Genomic DNA, 18315 nt, shown 5'->3' with positions numbered 1-18315 from the left:
AGAAAATAGTTTTTATATAAGTAACTTACCTAATAATTATGTACATGGCTATTATTTTCCACTTACACGGAGCTCAAGGTTCGAAAAATACTGTAGTGTTCTTTTGTTTTGGTGTAGGTAATTGATTGACCCTGCCCACTTTTGGGGAGGAATAGGTACAACACAGCCAAAGAGCTCAATTTGTTTCTGCCAATCAGTGATGTTACATGTTTTTGTGAACATCTCTGAGATTCTGTATTTTGCCAGATGTTTGTAACATTAACTTCATTTGGTGAAGTATTTTTTGCTTTTGGTAGCACTTTTATCATCAGCTTAGTTAGCTTCCTGATTTTGACTATTATTTCCTGAAACTATATTTAAGATTCTAGTAGTCTGGTATGAGCTATTGTAGTAAGGGCTGCAAGACTAGGCTTACATCTGCCATATACGACAGTCATACTGTTTATTGTGCTTGTGAACAAGTATGTTCACTGGACATTAGTTTCATTGAATGTAAGGACTGGGATAAAGGGAAATGGAAAGTTTTAATTGCACATTTGGAAAAACTATAATGTGACAGACAGAGGAAGCCGACTGCTAGAGTTGAAGCTGGGGCTCCATCTAGTCCAACCTATTTCTCCTAAGGATATTGTTTGATTTACCTGTCCTGATGCCTGTTACTGCTTTCTCCCCTATCTCCATCCAGTCCTCTGACTTTTCCTGCTACTCTGCTCCCTGGTTCCCATATTTCTGAACCCAATGCCATTGCCAGCTTCAAGGCTCAAGTTAACAAGAAATTCAAGCCTCATGTAAGCATGGTTTCCCAAATTGGGAATTCCGTAAGAGTCCTCATGGATAAGTTTAGTCGTGTTAGTGCTAGTGCAGTGTCTTTAGAGGGTATGGCTACCCATCTCACTGATGCTCCTAGACCAAGGGCCCTACTAAGCTCCCCTTGCTCACCTGGGCAGTCCAAGGGAGGTCAGTGGGGTTTACCCATGGGTAGTTGCTTTCTCAGTCTGACTCTCATGAGGCGAAAGGGCATAGTTGGCATTTTTCTAGCATCTCCAGCCTGTTGAAAATGCATGGCGCTTCTTTGGAGAAAGACTTGTCTCCCGTGCATAAGCAAGCCTTAGAAGAGAGATCTCACCCATCATCCTTCATGAAGTCTTTTGGATGTCTGTCAGCTTGAACTCAGCAGGTTTCTACAGGGACTTCTGAGCATCCAGTGTCTGAGTGCCCTGCATAAGTGCCCAGTTTATGAGAATCAAGTGTCTGAGCGCCCACCAGTGTCCGAGTACTCAGTGCAAGAGCGCCCAGTGTCTGAGCACCCAGTGCTGGAACATCCAGTGCATGAGCACCCAGTGCCAAAGCACCCAGGGTCCAAGTGCCCAATATCTAAGCACCCTGTATCAAACTGCCAATAGAATTTGAGCATTCAGTGTTCGAGTGCTGTGTCTGAGTGCATGGTGTTAGTGAACTCACCTGTGCCCCAGTGGGTGGTCTCCTGTGTCAGAGGGTTCACTGTTGTGGTTCAGCCTCATACAGTTAAACATTCAGTGACTAAAGGAAAACATCATTCTTTTGAATCGTCAGTTGCGGCCTCTTCCGCCATTGAAGATCCGTCCATTGCCCCTATTCAACGTTGACTAGATAATACTTTATTCCTGCTGCAAAGGCCTTCCCCTGTGTCACATGATCCTCCGGAGTTGGCTAGTCATCGATTTTGCCAGGCAAAGAACCATTGCACCAAGAGTAGCCAACCTCAGATTATTCAGCTCTTCTGAGGTTCTTGGTTTGTTATCCATATTTCTTCTCTCCAGCGGCCCTGTCTTCACCAGGCTCCTCGTTCCTGATTCGCCAACCTGCAAGAGCTTCTAGATTACCAAAGATGGTCCTTTCCTCTTCCAGGAAAGCTTTGGCTTGCACTGATGCCTGGTTGGTAACCAAGAGAGACATAGCCAAGACAGTTTTTTGCGCTCCTGTTGTGCTTGATATGACATATGTAATTGTTGTATGCTAATGGAGAAACTCCCTGGAGCTTCTGCCTCCTCTCAAGGCGACTTCTCCGGTCTCATTTAAGCAACACGTCGCTCTGCATTTACCTTGGCCAGGATTTTATTTAGGCCATCGGAGTTGGACCACCTTGTTAAATATGTTAAACTATTTGAGGTAATGAGTTTCTTGGACTGGATGTGGGGGTCTTAGCTAAAAAAAATAGAAGGCTGTACCGCCCTGCAGGGGAAGTTCTTTTTGGACTGGCTGGAGATTCTCTCTTGTGCCGACAGGGCAATAAGACATAGTTCACAAGAACTTGCGACAATCTTTACTACTGGCCTTCTTAAAAAGATGGAATTATGGCGTTCTTTCACCTCTAAAAGAGTCACTCCTTCTCAAAGGTCTTCTCTCTTATTCGCCCTGTTGGATCGTTGTTTCCACAAGCCACCCTGGAACAGGTAACGTTCAAACTGTAGAAAAAATCCACACAGGACTTGTTAGTTCAGTTGGCCTAACGTACAAGAGAGCCAGGTTGACCACCTTTATCTACTTTTTTCGGTAGAACAGTCTCCCCGCTGCCACAGCAGACATTTCGAGGCAGTAGGGGCTGCTTTCAATCAGTCAAACCCGTCTCTTGTAAGTGAGACCCGGGTCCTCCAGAACATCCTTGTGGAAAATGGAAAGCCAGAGGCATAGAATCATGGGTATTAAAAGTCCTACAAGAGGAATATGTACTCAATTCCTTTCATGGAGAATCCTTTTTCCTATCAACTTTAACAGCCTTACTCAGGCTCAAAGAAGTTTTCACCCCTCTTGAAAAGTATCAGCCCTCCTCAAAAAGCAAGCTGTGGAAATAGTCAAGGATTCAAGCACAGAGGGGGTTTTAGAATCGCCTGTTGTCCCCAAGGCATCAGCCATCCACCAGGGAGACTGGGTTGTAACTATACAGGCAGTCCCGGTTATCGGCGGACTTGGTTAATGGCAATCTTGTTTTATGGTGCTTGTCTTGGGCCATGGAATCGGTGATTTATGGCGCCATAATGGGCCGAGTTTCAGTTAATCAAGCGCCATAAGCTCCTATAAATTGCCCGAGTTTCGGTTAATGTGGGTTTCCGCTTATCAGCACCCTGCTGAGAACAGAACCCTTCCATAACCAGGGTCTGCCTGTAGATAAACATACAGGTTGCATACTTCCATGTTCCAATACACCAGGACTCCAGGAAGTACCCGAGATTTTTTTTCCAGGACAGAGTCTACCAGTTCTGAGCTCTGTGTTTTGGCCTGTCAACTGTCCTTCAAGTATTTACCAGGGTTCGTGCCCCTCTTGCAAAATGGTTTCACCTCATGGGCATCAATGTCAGTCTTTTACTTAGATGATGGCTCCTACGCTCCCCATTGAGATCAAGATGTACAGAGGACCTGCAGAGGACTCCTTCTTGCCAAGGATTTGGGCCTTCTGATAATTAGTCTCAATTAGTCCTGACACAATTGATCATCGTTTGTTTGGGGAAGAAGATCGATTCTCTGAATTTTTGAGCTTTTCCATCTCTTCAAAGGATTTGCAACTGCACACAGAAAATCCAAATTTTTTTTTACCACCCTTCCAGCTCAGCAAAGGAATGGATGATTCTCCTAGGAATCCTGTCATCCATAGAGAAATTTGTACCATTGGGAAGGTTACACACCTGAATGTTTCAATTTTATCTAAGAGTCAGGTGGTGCAGATCTCCCCATCACTCGAGAAATCAAGGAGAACTTTAGGTGGTGGTCTTTAGAAGAAAGATGCTTAAACAACAGAGAAGGATCCGGAACATGGTCGCTAGTAGAAAGGGAGTTACTACACATAATGTGAAGGAGCTGAAAGCAATTCACTTAGCTCTTCAGTCTTTTGCAACAGAGGTACAACAGGACAGTAGTGGCCCATTTGGAAAGCATGACTGTTCTAGCCTACATAAAGAATCGGGGACTCATCCTTTCTTGCTTTACAAAGCGACCAGAGACTTCCTTCTATGGGCACAAGACAATCAAACCAACATTGTGACCTGATTTATTCAGGTCGAGCTGAACGTCCTTGTGGACGACTAAGTCATGGCAGACAGATCGCTACCGTGTAGCGGACACTGAATCCGCAGAAAACACGGGGGTGGGGAAAGTTATCGATAGACCTGTTTGCAATGTTAAGGAATCATTGCCTACCCTTATTCTGCTCTCCAGCTCCGAATCCTCTGGCATGGGCAACAGATGCCATGATTCAAGATTGGTCAGACCTAGACGTTTATACTTTCCCACAGTTCAGCACGGTGAGGGAAGTGGTGAAGTTCGTCACCCACTCCAACATGTCAGTGACCTTAGTAGCTCCCTTCTGGACATAGAAGGAATGGTTCCCAGACCTTCTAAGACTACTGGTAGACTATCTGAGATTATTACCAAAGAAGAGAAAGCTTCTCAGACAGCCTCACTTTTACTGCTATCACCAAGACTTATCCACGCTCACTGTGAGAGGCTTCAGACTGTCCGAGCTTGTCAGAGTGAAAGGCTTTTCAAGAAAAGCTGCAGAGGCAATTGCAGGGTGTAGGTGCCAATCTTCTGCTGTAATCTCCACTGTAGCCCAAATCGCAGATTTCTTGCTTTTTCTAAGGGCATCGTGAGGATTGACAACCTTTACTATTAAAAGTTACAGTGCTATGTTGTGTTCAAACACACGTTGGAGTTGAGTTTATCTACAAACCGGTATATCTGCAATTTGATAAAATCATTAGACACATTGAAGCAAGAGAAATCACCATTATTGCCAGGAACTTGGATGGGTTCTTAAATGGATTTCAGGCCCTCCATTCTAACCTGTAATTTCTTCTCTTTAAGAAACCTGATAAGTAAGACTTTATTTTTAACTATCTTTAGCTACGGCCAAAAGAGTAAGCGAGCTTCAAGTGCTTGATAAGAAGGTGGGTTTTCCCCAAGGCAATGCAGTTTGCTCTATACCCCTGAGATTTTTAGCAAAAATTGAGAACCCCTCTAACCCCTGGCCACGTTCATTTGTCATCAAGTGCTTGGTCGATATCCTTGACCCTTCAGAATCCAGGAGAATATTACTTTGCGCACTTAGGGCTGGTGAAGTGTTATATTGAGAGAATTAAAGGAATCAGAGGCCTCTCAAAACCTGTGGTGTTTAGTAAAAAATCCCTTATGACTACTGTTAAAGAATAGTAGCCAATAATAGCCAAGTAATTATTTGGTAAGTACACAGGCAGTCCCCGATTATTGGCAATCTCAGTTAATGGTGATCCGGTTTTATGGTGCTTGTCTAGCGCCATAAAATCGGCAACTTATGGGGCCATAATGGGCCATGTTTTGGTTATCGGCACCAGAAGGTGCTGATAATAGTTTTGGCGCCATAACATTCTAACAGAGGGACCATTAACTGGTTATTGGCACCATAGGCACCATAAATAGCTGAGTGTCGGTTAATGGTGGTCTTCACTTATCAGCACCCCTAATAGAACGGAATCCCCGCCATTAACCAGGGACTGCCTGTATATATATAGAAACTTTATTTTCTTTATAAAAAATGTCATTTTCTGTCATAGGTGACACTTTACCAGTCGCATATTCTCCTAATCCATTTTGCACCAAAAGGCATATAGAATTTTGCTTTCTTGTATGTATTCTGATGCGTATGGTGTGGAAGATTGCTCAATGTAGTATTGAAAGTTTGTTTTTGTTATTTGAAATGCTGTAATTTGAGTGCAGCGTATTGAACTGTGCCAAAGCTTTAATTGCTTTATATCGGATGTTTGTTTACCTCTATCATATATGAATCCGGGTAATTTGGAGATATATTACTTAATACTATCTTTGAAAAAGAGGTTTTAGTATTCATTAGTATTTTTCGGTCTCACTATTTATGTACATATTTGTCCATTATGTATAGTATAAAACTTGTGTAATAAGATTATTAATTGCTTTCTATTTTTACAGCCCAAAGGCCCCCATATTGATCGTTCAGGACGTGGAAAACGCTCAGTGGTTTTAGACCTCAAGAAACCAGAAGGGATAAATATTGTCAAGAGGATGTGTGCCAAAGCTGATGTTTCTTATTGAGCCTTACAGACCAGGTAATTTATTTCATATTCTTCATGTGAATGCTTTTCATTATTGATGATAAAGATTATAAGTATTGGTAATTTTCTATCTGAAACTAAGAAATATAAGTTTATGGATTACAGAATCTTGTTTTGATACTTGTATGATCATGCAGTCAGCATTTAAAATAAAATCAAAATATGCTTGGCTAACTCGCTAGGACTGTCTGTATTCATCTGTTTCAAACCAGATGGTACTGGAATATTTATGTTCTGTCTTCTTTCTTTATGCTAATCTGTTATATGGATGTCAGCCTGTTAGTCTATGGATGGTCAGATAGGGGTTAGTGATATTTTGATGATTTCTGGCTAATTTTCTCCTGTATGGTATTGTGCTTGGTTAGGTTTTTGCTTAATGTTATCTACAACAAGCAGAGCTGAAAACATTAGGCTATATAGGAAAACCTTTGTGAAAACCAAATGTTTAGATTTTGTACATGAACTTTCCTGTCAGACATATACTTAGCTTACGTCTCTGACGTCACGACAGAATTCAAAACTCGCGGCTAACGCAACAGGTAGGTCAGGTGATCTACCTTACCCGCCGCTGGGAAGCGGGTGTAAGAACCAACATACCTTTCTTGTCAGATTTTTTCTGTCGTCGGTGTCGACCACACCTGTTGTCGGTACCTCTTGACAGTTGGATTCTTTTCTCGTTTTCGCCCTGGATTGTTTCTACGGACTTTTGGTGAAGTACCCGATCTTTTGGCCTGGCATTCGCGATTTGTGGACAGTTATTTGACTTTTCTTTGGATTTTTCTTGGATTCATGATGTCTGATGTTGATACTAAGAAAACTGCTATGTTTAGAGTTTGTTGTATGACTGAGTGTAAGGTGAGGCTACCGAAAGCTGCGGTAGACCCTCACACGGTATGTTTGAAGTGTAGAGGGAATGAATGCACCTTTAATAATCCTTGTAATGAATGTGAAAAGCTGAATGAGGATGAATGGAAGTCTTTGTCTTCCTACTTGAGGAAGCTTGAAAAGGATAGTTAGGAAAGCTTCTTCTAGGAGCAGTAGTAGATCTCGTATTAGCGAGTTGGATATAGATAATCCTATTTTAGAAGTAGCTCCTTTGTCAGTTTCAGCTCCTGCTCCCTGCACCGAAGCCGAAGATGCGCCTTCGGAAGTGGCCTCCATGAAAGCCACCATTCGCAGTATGGAGAGGAAAATCAAACAATTAGAAGGTAAGAGTGATTCCAATAGTGATTTGTGCAGTGAACCCAGTGCAGTGGAGGGTGCGTCTGATCGGCTCCCTAATGCTTCCAGGCCTAGACCTCTTCCAGACTCCCAGTCCCAGTGGAGGAGGAAAGTCGAAAGCCGCAGGAAGGTTAGGGAGCATCCCCACCGGTCAGGCGTCCCCTTGGTAGCTCCTGTTGATCGTTCCCAGGCTACCTTGGATCGCTCCAAGAGAGAAATATTGCGCCAATGCTTCTCGTCTTCGCCTTCGCCTTCGCCTAAACTAGGATGGAGCTCTTCGGAAGCCTCGCGCCCTTCGAAGAGAGCCTGGAACGCTCCCTGTGCCCGTCCATCCAGCCCTGAAGTTTTTTCGGAAGAGCCTGAGGTGGAAGCGAAGAAACGTAAGAGATCTCAGGAGTATCGTTCCCCGAGCAGAGATCGAGCCTCGTCACCTGTTCAAGAGTTTGTGAATTCTCCTGCAAGGGTGGTTTGGCTAACCTTCAGGCGCAGATTTCGGCTCTGGCTGGCTCTCTTAGCGTGTCGTCTCGTCGTAGGAAGGACGTCTCGCTTCCTGTAAAGAAATCCAGGCTCCCCTCTCCTGACTCTCGCTATTCGACGGAAGCGGCGCGCTCACCTGTGCGTTCGGATTCTCGCCGGAGACTTTCTGCTTCGGACAAGATCCCTTCTGCGTCCAAGCGCCATTCGCCTGACAGACAGTTTTCTCCTTCGGACAAGGAGCAAACTGCTCGTAGGAGATCTTCACCCTACAGACGCTCTTCTCGAGACAGGATCGCTCCCCTTGACAGGCGCCAAGAGCCTAGTAGGCGCTACTCGCCTCGTAGCCGCTCCTCGTCTCGCCTCCACTCTCCTGTTGACAAGCACCCTAAATCGGACAGGCGCTCTTCGCTGGACAGGCGTCAAGAGCTTGTTAGGCGTGTTTCTCCTGGCAGGCGCTCTTCTCCTGACTTTCACTCTCCTCGAGTCAGGCGCCGAGATCCTAGCAGGCGCTTCTCCCCTTGTAGGCGCTCACCTAGTAGGCGCTCGTCGCCAGAGATCCTCTCTCCTCGGTTCAGGCGCCAAGAGCCTGGTAGCCGCTTCTCGTATGGCAGGCGCTGTTCGCCTGGTAGCCGCTCTCCTTTGGATAGGCGCCAAGAGCCTGATAGAAGTTCTTCTTCAAACAGGCGCTCTGCTCCTGACAGCCGCCTTACTCCTGTTAGGCTCCAAGAATCTGGGAAACGCACTCCTCCAGCCAAGAAGGAGGTTGCAAGTAGACACGTTTCTGAAGCTTTGTCTCCAAGACGTATACGTCTTACTTCCTCTAGAGACTCCTTTAAGAACAGTCGCGCCTCTAAGGATCATGAGGGTTCTTCAGCTCAAGAAGGACCAAAAGGACCCCTCCTCTGTTTCCTCCTATAAGAGGCTGACAGATTTGCTCCTGCAAGAGTTCGGAGATATCCTTTCTCCTGTGGCTCCCCCTTCTCCTCTTTCGTTATTCTCCACTTCGAAGACGTCGAAGGTTTCGTCTTGTGTAAGGATGAAACCTACTGTTTCCATGAAGAAGGCGCTTAGAGGTTTTGGGGAATGGCTCCTTTCTAAGGAAGAGAAAGGAAGACGGTTTTTTTCTTTCCCTCCGTCTAAACTGACTGGCAAGATTGGGATTCTGGTACGAATCGGGCGAGCCTTTAGGCCTCGCTCTCCCTTCGTCTGCGGACTCGGACTTCTCTTCATTGGTGGATTCTGCTCGTCGTTCCGCCCTCTTGACCGCCAAGACTACGTAGGGGATGAATGAACTTGACCACCTACTGAAGGGAATGTTCCGAGTCCTGGAAGTTTTCAACTTCCTTGATTGGTCTATAGGAGTTTTGGCTAATAAGACCCAGACCCCTGATTCTCTGTCTCCTGAAGATCTTAACTGCGTCCTTACTTGCATGGACAAAGCAGTGAGAGACGGATCGAGTGAAGTCTCCTCACTGTTTGGAGCTGGAGTTATTAAGAAGCGGTCTGTCTACTGTTCGTTTCTCACTAAGGCAGTTTCACATGCACAAGGGCCTCGCTTATGTATGCTCAACTCTCTCCTCTTCTGTTCCCCAAGAAAATTATTCAAGATGTCTCGAGTGCCCTTTCAGCTAAGGCTACTCAGGACATGTTAGCCCAGGCGGCCAGGAAACCTTGCTCTGTCTTCCAACCCAAGGCCAAGAAAGAGACTCCTCTGAGGCAGGAGCCCTTTCGAGGAGGACCCGCTGTCAGAGGTTCTTCAACCAGAGGAACTAGACCTTTTAAGAGAGGTAAAACCTTCTCTAGGTCAGTCAGAGGGAAGAAATAGTGATCAAGGACTCCAGACATCAGTGGGTGCCAGACTACTTGAAATTTGCCGGACGTTCATGGGCCCCAAAACAAGGGGCAGACATTTGCGGTCCCTATCGATTGTCAGCAAAGGATACCTCATTCCCTTCTCGTCAAGACCACCATTGACGACAACTCCGAGGGAGTTGGTGGCCAAGTACAAGGACCCCATCATGAATCAAGCCCTTTCTCTAGCAGTAGATCTCATGCTAGAGAAGTAGGCTATAGAACTAGTGAAGATCCCCGCTCTGCGGGCTTTTACAACGACTATTCCTAGTTCCGAAAGAACTCAGGAGGATGGAGACCGGTTTTGGATGTAAGCGCCCTGAACATCTTTGTGGAAAAGAGGAAGTTTGCCATGGAGACAACTTCCTCAGTGTTAGCGGCTCTTCGTCCAGGGGACTGGATGGTGTCTATATACCCTTCAGGACGCTTACTTTCATGTGCTGATCCATCCTTCTTCACGGAAGTATCTACGATTCATGATGGGAGGAAACATCTTCCAATTCAAGGTCTTGTGCTTCGGCCTATCGACTGCACCCCAAGTTTTCACGGGGTTAATGAAAAACGTGGCGCAGTGGCTACATTTGGAGGGAGTGAGGGTGTCGCTTTATCTCGACGACTGGCTAATCAGAGCAGAGTCTCAAGAAAGATGTCTGGAGGACCTTCAAAAGACCCTTACATTGGCAAGTTCTCTGGGACTTCTGGTGAACTTCCAGAAGTCTCAATTAATCCCCAGTCAAGAGCGGATCTATCTGGGGATTCGGATAGCTTCTCTGGCTTTTCGGGCTTTTCCGTCGCCAGAGAGGATAGCTCGTTGCTACGAGAAAATAACGACCTTCCTAGAGAAAGATGCATGCACAGCGAGGGAGTGGATGAGTCTGCTGGGGACACTCTCCTCGTTGGAGCAATTCGTTTCTCTAGGAAGGTTGCATCTCAGGCCTCTACAGTTCTTCCTATACATACCAGAACTGGAGGCGTCTCTCCCTAGATCTGGAGTTCTCCTTCAAGATCTCAAGGGAAATCAAGAGAGACCTTCGTGGTGGAACAACCCACTTCGTTTTGTGGAAGGAATGTCTCTTTATATGCCGAACCCCAGCCATGTGTTGTTTTCCGACGCATCGGAAGCAGGTTGGGGAGCGACGCTCGGGACAAGAGAAGTGTCAGGCACCTGGAAGGGGGATCAGGTGTCCTGGCACATCAACAAGAAAGAGTTGATGGCAGTCTGGATGGCATTGAAAGCCTTCGAGCCCCACGTCCGAAATGCAGTAGTGCAGGTCAATTCGGACAACACAACAGCCTTGGCGTACATCAAAAAACAGGGGGGGACGCACTCCTTCTCCCTGTACGAAACAGCAAGGGATCTTCTGCTGTGGTCTCAAACAAGGAAGATCAGTCTTCTCACCAGATTCGTACAGGGAGAAAGGAACGTCAGGGCCGATCTCCTGAGCAGGAAGAATCAACTCCTGCCTTCCGAGTGGACCCTCCACTCGGAGGTATGCCAAGACCTTTGTGGAGAAGATGGGGCAGACCTCACATCGATCTCTTTGCAACAGCAAGGAACGCAAGAATCGAACTTTACTGCTCCCCGATCTCAGACCCAGGAGCAGTATCAGTGGATGCGTTTCTCCTAGATTGGACAGTTCTAGATGTCTACGCCTTTCCCCCCTTCAAAGTACTAGGACAAACCCTCAAGAAATTTGCTATCTCGGAGATGACAAGAATGACGCTAGTAGCTCCGTTCTGGCCCGCCCAAGATTGGTTCACAGAGGTACTGGAATGGTTGGTGGACTTTCCAAGAGCACTTCCACTTCGACAGGTATCACAGAAACCTCCCCGCTCTCAATCTGACTGGCTTTCGACTGTCAAAAGTCTTGTCAGAGCGAAGGGGTTTTCGACAAAAGCTGCTAAGGCTATCGCCTCAGCTAGAAGACCTTCGACCCTTAAAGTCTACCAGTCGAAGTGGGACGTCTTTCGTGGTGCAGGAACCAGAAGTTTTTCCTCTTCCAGTACCTCTGTGACTCAGATAGCAGATTTCCTAGTTTTCCTCAGAGAAAAATGCGGTTTTGCAGTATCTACTATCAAAGGATACCGAAGCATGCTGGCTGCTGTGTTCAGACATAGGAATTTAATAGATCTTTCGAATAACAAAGATCTTCATGATCTATTAAGATCTTTTGAAACTTCCAAGAAAACTTCGAACGAAGTTCCAAGTTGGAATCTGGACGTGGTTCTTCGTTTCCTGAGGTCCTCTAGGTTTGAACCACCACATTTAGCCTCCTTCAAAGATCTTACGAGGAAAGCTCTCTTTCTCATGGCTTTAGCATCCGCTAAAAGGGTTAGTGAGATTCATGCCCTAGAAGGAAGGGTAGGTTTCAAAGGAGATTCCGTGGTTTGTTCCTTCCTTCCTTCGTTTTTAGCAAAGAATGAGAACCCCTCAAATCCTTGGCCAAGGAACTTTGAGGTTCGTGGTTTATCTGCCCTAGTAGGGGAAGAACCTGAAAGAACTCTTTGCCCTGTTAGGAGTTTAAAATACTACCTTCAGAAGAAGAAAACCCTTAAGGGCATTGAGGACAGACTATGGTGCTCTGTAAAGGACCCCAGCAGACCATTGTCGAAAAATGCGCTGTCTTTCTTCATTAGAAGTGTTGTGAAAGAAGCACATAGATCTTGTAATGAAGAACATTTCAAGCTCCTAAAAGTCAAGGCTCATGAAGTGAGAGCAATTGCCACTTCCTTGGCCTTTAAGAAGAATATGTCTCTTCAGAATCTGATGAAAACTACATTCTGGAGATGTAATTCAGTATTCGCCAACCACTACCTAAAAGACGTCAGTATTACGTATGACGAGTGCTTCGCGTTAGGCCCGTACGTATCAGCGGATTCGGTGCTGGGGCAGGGAGCTGGAACATATCCTTAGTAGTTTTTTCCCTTGTTTTTGTTAATTGAGTTCTTATGGTTGTATGAAAAATGATGCAGGTAGGCATCTTTTTTCGTTTCGTAATACTAATAACTTTAGTTTGGTTAGGTGATCGGATTTGGTTTGAAGCTCCTGCGTTGGTAGTGGACAGGTTCTGTCATAGAAGAGGGCGAACCCCCATTGACATGATCCGACTTGGATTCTACTAAGTAAGCGGATATCAAATCCCCCGTTAGTAGACCCAAAGAGTCTTTTCAGCTGTAGGTCACGCCCTCGCTGTAGCTCTTATGCTATGCACACTAATAGACAGTATCTATGAAGTCTTCAGCCTAAACAGGTAAGAACCAAGGTTATTTTTATCCTACAACAGGTGTTGTTTACCTTTTCTTTGTTATTTTCTGTCTTGTACCCTCCACCAAGGGTGTCAATCAGCTAAGTATATGTCTGACAGGAAAGTTCATGTACAAAAATGAAATTGTTATTTTACAATAAAGTTTTGTACATACTTACCTGGCAGACATATACGATTGATGGCCCGCCCAGCCTCCCCTCAGGAGACAGGTATAAGAGAGAAAAAAATCTGGCAAGAAAGGTATGTTGGTTTCTTACACCCGCTTCCCAGCGGCGGGTAAGGTAGATCACCTGACCTACCTGTCGCGTTAGCCGCGAGTTTTTGAAATTCTGTCGTGACGTCAGAGACGTAAGCTAAGTATATGTCTGCCAGGTAAGTATGTACAAAACATTTTTATTGTAAAATAACAATATCATTTTTGCCAAGTGACCATGTAGTCTTTGTTAGATTTGCTGTTCATAACATGCGCGTGGTTCTCTTGACATATAGATTTTGAGTGATCTGATGAGAGGATGTAAATTTTGTGTATAGTATCGGGATATGTTAGATATTTACATAAACAATTAGATAGGGAACAATTTTCCTTTCGTCTTCCAGTGTTGCTTCTCCTCCTCCATTAACCTACCTGACAACCTAGGTTGATCCCTCTCTCGGTCTTTGTACTGTGCCCTCTTTGCTCCCTATGTGGTTCAGGAGAAAAATAATAATTGACATAGATTCTTTTATTAGTTAGAATTTCAATCGAAATATGAATTAGGGCTGTTTTCTATTGAACCCTCCCTCCTCTGGTATCGTCCCTAAGCATACAATAATCCTACCCCCTCTTACTCACTTTTCATCTCTGTCTCATATTCGTTACCTTGTGACATTTATTCCTTTTTGTAGAGCGGCTCTTACTTTTCCGCTGCTTACCTATCTAGAGTTAGCCTGGTGATAGCTCAACTCTTGCTTCTCAAGTATTTGCCCTTCGGATGTATTTATGGTTAGTGGTTATGGCTCCAACTTGAAATGCAAGAATCCTCTTCCTCCCCACCCCCGGTACTTACTACGTACTAGGATCCTGTGACATCTTTGCTGATGTTATGTGGTCCTCTGGTTATATTTTAGGGGTTTCACGGTGGCCTTGTTTCAACCGTGATATGGGTAATTCTAATTTTGTTATTTAAGTGGTGCATAGCTCACTTTGTTCCAGTTTTCACTTCGTTTTGCTGAAGCTGAATAGGTAACCAGTGCTCTTGAGTTTACTTCTACCTTGGCTCCTGTTAAAACAAATAAGAACTTATAGTGATTTTGGTAGAGTGTGTTATCATGAATGTAGAGCCTTTGGGAGATAGATTAACAGTCGAAGAGAAGTGGAAACTGTTTAGTGTACGCTGCTCTCAGATGCCACTAGATCTTTTTCCAGTTTTTGAAACTGCTTAGAGCTGGTTTAGGTCTTACGTACGTTATATTTTTCACCTTCCTCTATTCAACTTGCAGTTTCCAGTTCTTGGACCTCGGAAGCTAAGATGCCTCTCATATGTAAGGTAATTTGGCCTAATTGTGAGGCAACAGTACCTTTGAATTAGGTATTTCATTCTTAGCGCTGCAGCTTGATTACTGTAAGAGTAATATTTATTTATATGTATGTAAGTAATAACTTTGTTTACATGTCTAGATGTGTATATAAATATGTAGATACAATGTCTGCTCTTTCTGCATCCCCCCCATTTTCTTGGGTATGTTATAGGCATATAAGTCATAAATCAACATAGACAACAATAATACATTAAGCTAAGCTATCCCAGGTTTTTAATATACCTTAGGCTAGGGTAACATAGGTCTAAATGTTATGGGTTAGGCTTTCATACCTAAATACGTATAGATAATGGCCTAATGGTTTCCATAGCCAAATTTTTAGGACGTATTTATGGATATATCAATCTATAACAATTAAATAGTACATTAAGATATGATGATAATACATAGTTATATTAAGTCCTGGAGATGATAAATCTACTTTCGAGTCTATTGGGAGGATGTCTTTTCTTTTGCAACTCTAACTCTTGTAAAGTAACAGAAACAGTTGCCTAAAATCATATGGTAGCCCTGCTCATCCATTAGTAGGTGGTTTCCAACCTGTAGGGCGTGCCCCCTTGGTGAGGCTTGAAGGGCTGCCAGGGAGTGTTTCAAATGCTTGATGAAGGGGATAATTATATCTGAAAACTATTAATTATGATGGAATTCAGAATTTCAAATACTGAGAAAATATTTATGATATAAATATGACATTTAGTTGTCTAAATATGTAAACTATTTCTTCAAATTCTATATTAAGAAATTATTATTAAACTATTATAAAAGATAACAAAAGTAACATTTTGCAAATATGAAAACTACAGTATTTAAGGAAGGGGGGCCGCAGAGAATGTGCCATTCAATGAAGGGGGGCAAGAATTAGAAAAGGTTGGAAACCACTGCATTAGTAGGTGTTTTTGAGAGTGGTCCATCATTGTCTCCTTAACCACTAAATGTTAAGCTGTCACTTGGATGTCTTGAATCAGGAAGTTAGAAATTCATGGCACCTTTTGAAGTCTTCCCTTTAGGGTCTAGCCCCTATGGCTTTATTGCACCAAAGTTCCTTGTAGAACTTCCCAATTTACTCTTGAGTTTTGCTTCATTAGAGTTCTGGCTCACATTTTCAGTGAAATTTGTACAAATGTAACCTAGTAGGGATGGTTCTCAGGGAAAGATACACTGTACTTTTTGTTATATAATTACCCCATCAATTCTAATATCCCTCTCTCCACACTCTTCACACAAAAAAGTTCAGAGTTTGGAACTAGTTTGGATAGTTGTTATGCAATGAGGGCGTCCAACCATGGGCATGTTCTGTCTCAATAAGTTATTCATACTACTCCTTTTCAATGAGTCATTCAGTTGGGTCCTGGCAGCTTTTCAGAAAGGCAAAGGATAAGTTCTGTCGCTATATAGGACATGTACTTCCACATTGTGGTGCTCCTTTAGTCGGAGTAAAGTATTCTTCCATGTTCTCCCATGAGTTTAATTCTTAGTAGTATGGATTCATCTGTTTCGTATCGAAGTACAGTAGTAACTTGTACTTCAAACTTGATATGTTCCAGAAGGCTGTTCAAAGTACGATTTGTTCGAAATATGAAACAAACACAGTAATACCCCGAATGTACGCGATTCGATTTGTGCGAATTCACAATAGCGCAAACATTTGCGAACCCTCTAGAAGCACTGCAAAACCCTGCAAAAGTGTTTGTGTTTAATTATTATGCAAATTTTTAAATTTTAAAGCTTTTCTGTATCAAATATTTATTAAAAATGTATTATTTTCATTTTTGTACATGCATAAATATACAGTTAGTGCATATATGTACTTTTATAAGATGTGATACCCACTCACAAAGTTACTGCACTTTTCAAAGATGATATCCCTTCAGAAACTTTGTTTAATTTCTGTAATACGTACTAATATACTACAATTAGTATAAGTTTCATGCTTTTAAGGGTAAAATCAGGTTCATGTGTATGCATTCCATATTTTTTGAAAATAATACAAAGGTAGTAGGTATTCAGTGTTAGTCACATATAAGACCTTCTTGATCAACTAGTAAAACATATCAGAGATATAACAGAGTTGTCATTCTGTGAAAATTACTTTCTTGACCTTGGAGAAAAGTGCTGGTACAATCTGTATGTACTATGTTACGTAATTACGCACATACAGTTAATGTACTTTCAGAGAAGTGATCCCATTCGCACTTTTTAAAGATGATACCCTCCAGAGTTTTACCTACATGACAAAGATGATACCCCTCCAGAGTTTTACCTACATGAACATATCTCTCTCTCTCTCCTCTCTCGTCTCTCTCTCTCTCTCTCTCTCTTCTCTCTCTCATCTCCTCTCTCTCTCTCTCTCTCTCTCTTGTTCGTAGTCAGCTCTCACACTAGTTCATGATTTTAAATTTATTTAATTTTACTTTCACCCTCTGTAAACATTACTTCTGTACATAGTACATGTCTTCTTGATTTTTGATTTGTTGACTTGTTATGACTGACTTATGAAGTTTACTTAGTGATGCAAAGAAAACTTTTACTCAGACAGAAAAAGAAATGGCATCCCATTAATAAGAGGTAACTTTAGTATATGTGCGAAAAGAAATGGATACGGATGTACATATTAGTTACTGTAACTATTTTCATGCCAACCATTTATCCTTGTTTAAGGGTAATGTATTAAACTAACTTTTAAATCTAATTCCAGTAACTTTAATTTCATTTAAAAGTTAGCCTAATACTTAGGGAGCATGATTAGTGTAATTTTTGTGTTCAAACTCTAGAAGTAAGCATTTAGTAGCAATTTCAGAGACCATGCCAAACTTACGCGAAACTTCCCCTTGCGCGAGGGGTCTGGAACCTAACCTCACTTAAGTTCGGGGTATTACTGTATCCCCATAAGAAATAAAGGGAATCAGGATAATTTGTTGCAGCCATCCCAAAAAGTCCCCTTTTCACATTTTTTCTATTATTAATGCGTTCAAAGTTAAATTAAGAGTGTAAAGTAATGAAACTACATTACATGAAGTAAAATTTTCTAAATTTTATTTTTTCTGTGTACGATTTACGAATTTTGGTAAAAATGGTGCCAGCCTGCTGGGGGATGGAGGGAGGAGAGAGGGGAACCCTTTGAGCAAACCAAATTGGTTGCAGTATGCAAAGGTTGATAACAAAATCAATTTGTTCACGAAACTTACCTGTCAGATATATATATAGCTGTATTCTCCGACGTCCGACAGAATTTCAAAACTCCCGGCACACGCAGTGGGCGGCCGGCCAGTGGTTTTAGTACCCATTCCCGCCGCTGGGAGGCGGATATCAGGAATCATTCCATTTTCTATTCAGATTTTTCTCTGTCGCGGGTAGTGAAAACACCTTTTGTTCATGAAACTTACCTGTCAGATATATATATAGCTGTATTCTCCGACGTCCGACAGAATTTTCAAAACTCTGGCACACGCAGTGGGCGGCAGGTGGTTATACCCAATTCCCGCCGTGGGAGGCGGATATCAGGAATCATTCCCATTTTTCTATTCAGATTTTTTCTCTGTCGCGGTAGTGAAAACACCTGTTTCCACTACCTCCGCCTAGGATTTTGAAACTTCATTAGCCGCTTAAGTATCCTACTTATTTTTTTGAATGATTGACTTGGATTTGTGGCTAGGCATACGCTATCATAAATTAATTAAAATTTTTTTTTTTTCATTGCATATGATGTCTGAATCTAGGAGCCTAGTTTCAGATTTTGTTGTCTGCAACGGGTAAGGGGAGGCTACCGCCCCCAAACCTTCGGTAGACACTCGTTTAGTATACATGACGTTACATGTTTTCTTTGTTGA

General features: G+C 43.1%; 1 long non-coding RNA gene across 1 annotated transcript in view; it reads left to right on the top strand.

Annotated features, from left to right (window-relative positions):
• The window catches only part of LOC135207310 (uncharacterized), a 112630-nt gene extending 106545 nt beyond the window's left edge, over positions 1–6085 (top strand). The window contains exon 3 of the long non-coding RNA XR_010312956.1: positions 5953–6085. This is a non-coding gene — a long non-coding RNA (uncharacterized LOC135207310). The remainder of the gene's footprint in view (positions 1–5952) is intronic.
• Positions 6086–18315: the final 12230 nt, after the last annotated feature.

This window comes from Macrobrachium nipponense, chromosome 11 (genome assembly GCF_015104395.2).
Source record: "Macrobrachium nipponense isolate FS-2020 chromosome 11, ASM1510439v2, whole genome shotgun sequence".
Taxonomy (NCBI): domain Eukaryota; kingdom Metazoa; phylum Arthropoda; class Malacostraca; order Decapoda; family Palaemonidae; genus Macrobrachium; species Macrobrachium nipponense.
This window is presented reverse-complemented; position numbering and strand designations above follow the sequence as displayed.